The sequence below is a fragment of the Leopardus geoffroyi genome, chromosome X (genome assembly GCF_018350155.1).
Source record: "Leopardus geoffroyi isolate Oge1 chromosome X, O.geoffroyi_Oge1_pat1.0, whole genome shotgun sequence".
Taxonomy (NCBI): Eukaryota; Metazoa; Chordata; class Mammalia; order Carnivora; family Felidae; genus Leopardus; species Leopardus geoffroyi.
This window is the reverse complement of record NC_059343.1, coordinates 32786333-32795262: the sequence shown is the minus strand read 5'-3', so window position 1 is coordinate 32795262 and position 8930 is coordinate 32786333.

The following is an 8930-nucleotide window of genomic DNA, read 5'->3' as shown; positions in this document are numbered from 1 at the left end:
GGCAGAGGTTATGTGCAACTGCAGGACTGTTTAAATATCCCATTGGGAATCTCATAAATGTATATTGAGTCCCTTCCAAAGTGAAAGCAAATTGGGCCTGGGATTCCTCCATGGTAAGAACAGAATAGAACATAATATCTAGGTCAGTGACCATGAAGGATGCTCCTTGGACCAATTATATGTCCTCAACCAGTTTTATAATATTAGGAATTAGAGCCTTATTTGGGGCACCTGAGCACTGAGGTTCTGGTTGTCAGTGGTGAAGTCCCTTTCATTAGTGGTTGGCTTCAGTACCGGCCAGATAGATTTATTAAAAGGGGAGATTATGGGCTTAATGATTCCTGTCTCAAGAATATCTTTAATGACAGAGCATAGACCTTCAGTGCCCTGTTTAAGTTGGTATTAAGGAATATTTACCATCTTGACTGAGGTAGGAAAAGTCATCGGTGTCCATTTGGCAAATCCCACTGTTGTAAACTCTAAGTCTAAAGTTCTCTTTTGGCCAGCAAAAGAGCAGACTCAGGATTAAAGCGAGAGATGGCTAATGTCCAGGAAAAGACAAGAGACCCAAATGAGGGTGCTTGCCCCATATTTATTTAGATCAGAAGGCTTACAAACATGATGGGTGTGCACAAAGAGACAAAGAAACTGTGAACATTAACTTGGAGACATGAAGAAAGAGGGGGGTTTTCAAGATATACAGTATTTGGTGTTTTGGTCAATATAAAACAAAATGCAGGCACTGGGCAGTCAGGAGGAAGGTTGTTTACAGAGGACATGAGGCAGCATTTCTGTTTACCTTAGATAGCCTAGGGGATGAGACAGATAGGGGGAATAACCTCAGGGTTGACAAGGCACCTTTTCTTTTGTTAACCATCTCTGCTCTGGGCTGCTTTGCCTGCAGTGCAGCAGTCCATAGTCCAATTCACCAATTTACCTGCCCTGGCCCTATCCTCCTGTGAAAGCAGCTTTTCTGCTATAGTACTAAATTGGGGTGCTTCCACCCTGAATATCTAATCTTATTTATTTCATATACCTATGTATTGGGCACCTTTACTCCCGTTCCTATTTTAGGCCTTTGCCTCTCCCTCTCTATTCTGGGGGCTCTGCACCTCCTCTCTATTTTGGGGTCCTTTTGTACCTCCCTATTCTCAGGGTGCCTTTACACCCCCCTATTCTTCGGGTGCCAATCTGGTTTACCCAAACTCGGGTGTGACCATTTTATGGCTTTGTATTTCTTTATGGTTTGTTAACCCATTGGTGTAAGCCCAGGGGATTCCTAAGCTTACCCCCCACATCCCACCAGGAAGGCCAAGAACTTGGACTTGTTCTGTGTGTCACTACAACCGTGTCTATAATAGGGAAAGAGAATCAGGCAGGCCACAACTAGAGGAAGGCTTTTGATGTGAATGGTCCAAGTAGTCACATCTGAATGGATTTGTACACCTTTGATTATTTTACTAGAAACTCCCTTGGGAATGCAAGCTGGTGCATCCACTCTGGAAAACAGTATGGAGGTTCCTCAGAAAACTAAAAACAGAACTACCCTATGACCCAGCAATTGTACTACTAGGTATTTATCCAAGGGATACAGGTGTTCTGTTTCGAAGGGACACATGCACCCCCATGTTTATAGCAACACTATCAACAATAGCCAAAGTATGGAAAGATCCCAAATGTCCATCGCTGGATGAATGGATAAAGAAGATGTGGTATATATATATACAATGGAGTATTACTTGGCAATCAAAAAGAATGAAATCTTGCCATTTGCGACTATGTGGATGGAACTGGAGGGTATTATGCTAAGTGAAATTAGAGAAAGACAAATATCATGACTTCACTCATATGAGGACTTTAAGAGACAAAACAGATGAACTTAAGGGAAAGGAAACAAAAATAATATAAAAACAGGGAGGGGGACAAAACAAAAGAGACTCATAAATATGGAGTACAAACAGAGGGTTACTGGAGGGGTTGTGGGAGAGGGGATGGGCTAAACGGGTAAGGGACACTAAGGAATCTACTCCTGAAATCATTGTTGCACTATATACTAACTAATTTGGATGTAAATTTAAAAACTAAAAAAAAAGAAAAGAAACTCCCTATAAGTAGAAGGTCTCCCCTTCTGGAAATTTAGAGAAATTGCCTAGACCTTGGGCCCCAGTGTCTAATAGGGCCACAAAGGGCTGTGCATTTTTATTGTTCCAATGGCCCCTTGGACTGGTATCGGGGCAATTGTCCTCGAGAGGTGGGACAAGCCCTGGGAAGCCACTAATTTTCAGGGGTAGCATTTAGATGGCTCTCAGTCTTGGAGGTTAGGAAAGGGGGCAGAGTAAATAGCGGGGACTGGGTTAGGGCCACAGGGGTTAGAGGGCAGCTGTGTGGCAAGAGGATGGATGACAGAAGGGGCTGTAGTTGAGAAAATGCTAGTTTCAGGGCTTGGAGTTTAGAAACTGTCTAGAGAGTAAGTGTCAGCAACCTGGAGATTTCATAACTCCAGTTGAAGTTTGCCTGTATATTCCTATAAGAGGCAAAATTAGATCAGGGTTTATTAGGGAAGGAGTGGGGAACCCTTTCTGTTGAGGGAAATTTCTTTAAATGAGAACTTTATGGGGCAGTGGGAGCAGAGGGTCATAAGTCTGAAATACCTGGGTGGGAATCTCCTTTACACCTATCAACCATGTCATTGCCCTCCAATGCCCTAGTGATCATTTCAGTGGTCACAATAAAATATAGTAGCACCATCCTGAATTAGGGGGAGTGCCCTGTAAAAAGAATTTTCTGGACTCAGGGTCAAATAGGGACTATTCAAGGTAGGAAATGAAGGAGGGCTTCATTTGGGTTTGTGTGATCATGGAAATGATAAACCCATTGGACTGTGCCAATTTTGTACAGCAGGAGATGGGCTTCGCCTAATGTTTTCCATTCACTGTGAGCCTTAGCAGTGATTGCTGTGATAGAAAGATGGGCATGGTGCCAGGCAATAAATAATCCAAGTGAGGAAAGGGAGTGACCTGGTATTGGTGTCTCTAGAGGCCTTTGCCTTCCCTTATCCCTCTTTCTCCTTACTAGAGGACTCCATAACCCTATCGGCTTTTCTGTTGGTGGTAGGGATGCATCGTGGAGCACGTTTCTTGGTTCTGCCCCATTCAGAGGAAAGCCGGGGGGGCTCAGAATCCGTGGTATCTCAGAGTAAATAAACATATAGCCCAGATGGATATTTTAGAAGATAAGGGATTTTACATCTTTACAGCTACTGGCAAGTTTAATGCATTTTGGCAGCCATGAGTAACAAAAAACACAAAATAAGCTCTCTAATCTCCTTCCTGCTACACAAAATCTTTAAGGTTTGAATTTCAGTTCAGCTATAGTTTGTGATCTCAGTTTCTACTTTCTGATTTTCTCTCGCCACCTTAATCTTACATGTTGTTACCAGAAAAAATTGCAGATGATACCCTGTGGGCCCTCTTCACAGGTGGTCACATTCTCTCCCAGGTTATCCTAATTGACATCCTCAGGATTGGGGTCTGCCTATGCTAGTGCAGTATTTACAGGGTCTGTGGGAAAGGCCCCTGGGCCTCTGGAGTGTAATACATGAGCCTTGGCATGTTGATATGCTGTGTCACTGAGCATCACCCAGGAATCTTCCATGGGGTTCTACATGTATCAGGGAGTACTGGCATCAGATGTTCAGGACACTTATATTTGTCCATTAATTTGTTTTTAGCAACATTTCACCAGGGATTGGACCCATGATACCCTGTCAGGAGAAGAGTGACAGCAGCTAGTGAAGCGATGAGACATGAGACCTCTGTTGTATTTCCCCTTTCATGGTGCCATTGGTTTCCTGTTGCAAGGTTATTTCACTCTTCTGGGTTAAGACTCATAGTCCAGGCACAACCCCCTGACACTGTAGTCTCCGGTGGGGATCTGCCATCCTCCTTATCTATGGGAATATCCTTACATCGTGCCTTTAGCCAAGAGCCTTTCCTTGGACAGTGACGCTACCCTTGAGATTCAGCACATCCTCCTTAGCTCCCCTTGGCCTCAAGGCATGAAGGACCCTCATGCACATTAATAGTCAATTAAGGCCTTTATAATTAATGGTCTGATTGTCTCATTAGACCATATGGCCTTGATCACGCTGCTCTGGGGAAGGTGTTGAATTATTGCAGCAGCAGTAACATTTTAGGATGGATACCACAGGCAGCACGTGGCAGAGGCAATATGTGAAAGCGCACAGCAGTGTGATAGACATCTAGGAAGCAGTGCTCCTTTTGCACATGGTGTTACACACCTGGATTAGTCAGTAAGCCGCTTGTAGCTAAAGTGCTTTCCCTTCAGTTAATTGCAATAGCAAGCATGCAATTCTACCAACGACCCCAATTGTTTTGTGCCAGTCTCCGCCTATCAGCAGTGACGTTATTGGCTAGAAATGTCTAGGGGCACTTACCTGGGCTGGAGATGAACCCTCAGACATTTCCCCTTTCTGAGCCAGTGTTGTAGCTGGACCAGCCCTTGTGGTTCTTCTTACGATTATAAGACATACATAGGCAACGACCATCAGGGAACTTTGAGAAACAACACAGTTTATTACTCACAAATCCTGGAGAATACATGGTATAGCAGGGACCACACAATGGCATTGCAGTAGAGAGAGAGAGTGTGTGTGTATGAGTGAGAGAGCACACACATATGAAGATTTGGGGCTCTGCTTCTATTAGGGCCCAGGGTAGGGCGCCTAGAGTTTCTCAGGTTCTCTGTTTATTGGTGAATTTAAAATATAAGAGCAGCAATTAAAACGTGGGAAGGAAAAAAGCAAGTGTCAAATGGACTGTTAGGTAAGTCAACCAAAGACCTCTAAAACAAAGGAAACTTCAGGGGTGGGTGGCTTGGCTCTTCATCAGTGTGGCTGATAATGTGTTTATTCATGATAGTTGTCTTTGAAGCAGATGCCTCAGCAATCAAAAGCGTGATGTGAGGCACGTGCATTACAATAAGCAAAACTGGCTCTTACATTTTTTTCATTACATCTATATAAAGGTACTATGTCTTATTTTAATCCTCTAAGGCAAGGATTGGTCACAAAAATGGTTTGGTGTTGAGTTGTAGAAGTTCTTTATATATTCTAGGTGTTAACCCCTTATTGGATATATATTAGAAAGTGTCTTCTCCCATTCAGTCAGTTGCCTTTTAGTTTTGTTGATGGTTTCCACTGCTGTCCAGATGCTTTTTATTTTTATGTAGCCCCAGTAGTTCATTCTGCTTTGGCTTCCCTTGCCTTAAGAAACATATCTGGAAAAATGTTTCAAAGGCCAATGTCAAAGAAGTTACTGCCTGTATTCTAACAGTTTTATGGTTTCAGGTCTCACATTTAGATGGCTAATCTATTTTGAATTTGTGTGTATAGTTTTGGAAAGTGGTCTGGTTTCATTCTTTTGCATGTAGCTGTCTAGTTTTCCCAGCACCATTTATTAAAGAGACTGTCTTTTCCCCATTGTATATTCTTGCCTCCTTTGTCACCGACTATTTGGCCATAAAGGTGTGGGATTATTTCTGGAAACTCTATCCTGTCCTATTGATCTATGTGTCTGTTTTTGTGCCAGAACCATACTGTTTTGATTACTACAGCTTGTACCGTATCTTGCAATCTGGGATTGTGTTACCTCCCGGTTTATTCTTGCTCAAGATTGCTTTGGCTATTTGGGGTTTTTTGTGGTTTCATATAAATTTTGGTATTATTTGTTCTAGTTCTGTGAAAAATGCTGTTGGTATTTTGATAAGGATTGCATTGAATCTATAGATTTCTCTGGGTAGTATGGACATTTTAACAATGTTAATTCTTCCAGTGCATGACCATGGAATCTTTCCATTTGTGTCATCTTTAGTTTCTTTTTTTTTTTTAATGTTTATTTTATTTTTGAGAGAGAGAGAGTGAGTGAGCATGAGCAGGGGAGGGGTAGAGGGAGAGGGAGACACAGCATTGGAAGTAGGATCCAGGCTCTGAGCTTTCAGCACAGAGCCCAACACGGGGCTCGAACTCATGAACCATCAGCCAAAGTCAGCACTTAACCGACTGAGCCACCCAGGCACCCTGTGTCATCTCCAATTTCTTTCATCAATGTTTTTTTAAAAAGTTTATTTTTGATAGAGAGAGAGCAGGGGAGAGGCAGAGAGGGAGGGAAAGAGAGAATCCTAGGCAGGCTCTGCACTGTTAGCATGGAGCCCAATGTGGGGCTCAAACCCACGAACTGTGAGATTATGACCTGAGCCAAAACCAAGAGTTGGACACTTCACCAACTGAGCCACCCAGGCACCCCTTGTCAATGTTTTATAGTCATTAGAGTACAGGTCTTTCACCTCTTTGGTTAAGTTTTTTTCCTAGGTATTTTACTATTTTGGGTACAATTGTAAAGGGAATTGTTTTCTCAGGTTCTCTTCCTGCAACTTTGTAATTAGTATATAGAAATGCACTTGATTTCTCAGTGTTAATTTTGTATTCTTTACTTTACTGAACTAATATATTCTTACAGTTTTGGGCTGGGGTCTTCAGGGTTTTCTGTGTATGGTATCTATCATCTGCAAATAGTGACACTTTAACTTCTTCCTTTCCAGTATGGATGGCTTTTATTTCTTTTTCTTGTTTGATTGCTGTGGCTAGGACTTCCAGGACTGTGTGGAATAAATAATTGACATGCTTGTCATGTTCTTGATCTTAGAGGAAAAGTCTCAGTTTTTCAGCACTGAGTATGCTGTTAGCTGTGGGTTTTTCATATACGGCCTTCATTATGTTGCATTATGTTCCCTCTAAGCTCACTTTGTTGAGTTTTTATTATAAACAGATGTCGAATTCTGTCAAGTGTTTTTTTTTTCCTGCATCAATTGAGATGACTTTTATAATTGTTATTCTTTTATTTTTCTTAATTTTTATGTTTTTATTTTTGAGAGAGACAGAATGTGAGTGAGGGAGGGGTAGTGAGAGAGGGAGACAGGATCTGAAGTAGGCTCCAGGCTCTGAGCTGTCAGCGCAGAGCCTGACATGGGGCTTGAACTCACAGACTGTGAGATCATGACCTGAGCCAAAGGGACCCCAACCAACTGAGCCATCCAGGCACCCCTCTTTGTTTTGTTAATGTGGTATATCATGTTGGTTGATTTAGGAATATTGAACCATTTTTACATCCCTGGAATAAATCCCACTTGACTGTGGTGAATGATCCTTATCTCAGGTATTGTTGCATGCAGTTTACTAATACTTTGCTGAGGATTTTTGCACTTGTGTTCATCATGAATATTGGCCTATGGTTTTCTTTTGTGTGGTGTCTTTGTCTGCTTTTGTTAACAGGATAATGCTGCTCTTGTAGAATGTAGTTGGAAGCTTTCCTTCCTCTTCTATTTTTGGAATATTTTGAGGAATATAGATAACAACTCTTCTTTAAATGTTTGGTAGAATTACCTCTGAAGTCATCTGGTTCTGGACTTTTATTTTTTGGTAGATTTTGATTACCAATTCAATTGCATTACTAGTAATTGGTCTCTTCAGATTTTCTATGTCATCCTGATTCAGTTTTTTAAAATTTATGATCCTAAAATTTTATCTATTTCTTCTAGGCTGTTCACTTTGTTGGCATATACTTCATAAGATTTTCATATAATCCTTTGTATTTCTGTGGTGTCAGTTGTTACATCTCCTTTTTTGTTTCTGATTTTATTTAATGATGTCCTTTTTTGTTTTTTAATTAAGTTTTGTATTTTAATTCTAGTATAGTTAACATACAGTGTTATTACTTTTAGGTGCACAGTATAGTGATTCAACTATACTGCAATGTATAGTTCTATACATTACTCAGTGCTTATCATGAGAAGTGTAATCTTTATTCCCTATCACCTATTTCACCTATCCCCCCACTGTCCTACCCTCTGGTAACCATCAGTTTCTTGGTTTGTCTCTTTATTTTTCTTTTTTTCCTTTGCTTATTCTGTTTCTTAAATTCCACATATGAGTGAAATCATATGGTATTTCTCTTTCTCTGATGAATTTTGCTTAGCGTAGTGCACTCTAGTTCCATCCATGTTGTTGTGAATGGCAAGATTTCATTCTTTTTTATGGATGAATAATATTCTATTGTATATACATACCACTTCTTCTTTATCCATTCATCTACTGATAGACACTTGGGCTGCTTCCATAATTAGGCTATTGCAAATAATGTTGCAATAAAGATAGGGGCACATATAACCCTTTGAATTAGTGCTTTGTATTTTTTTAGTAAATACCCAGTTGTGTGATTAATGGATTGTAGGGTAATCCTATTTTTAACTTTTTGAGGAACCTCCATATTGTTTTCCACAGTGGCTGCACTTGTTTGCATACCCACCAGCAATGCAAGAAGGTTCCTTTTTCTCCACATCTTTGCCAACACTTGTTTCTTGTGTTTTTTATTTTAGCCATTTTGACACATGGGAGGTGATAGCTCATGGTAGTTTTGATTTGCATTTTCCTGATGATCAGTGATGCGGAACATGTTTTCATGTGTCTTTTCGCCATCTGTATGTCTTCTTTGGAGAGATGTCTATTCATATCTTCTGCCCATTTTTTTAATTGGCTTGTTTTTTTCCATGCTGAGTTGTATTAGTTTTTTATATATTTTGGATACTAACCCTTTATCAGATATGTCCTTTGCAGATATCTTCTCCCATTCTGAATGTTGCCTTTTACTTTTGCTGATACTTTCTTTCACTGTGCAGAAGCTTTTCATTTTGATATAGTTGAATGTTTATTTTGCTTTTGTTTCCCTGCCCCAGGAGAAATATCTAGAAAAATGTTTCTTTGGCCAATGTCAGAGAAATTACTGCCTGTGTTCTCTTCTAGGATTTTGATGGTTTCCTGTCTCACATTTAGGTATTTAATCCATCTTGTATTTATT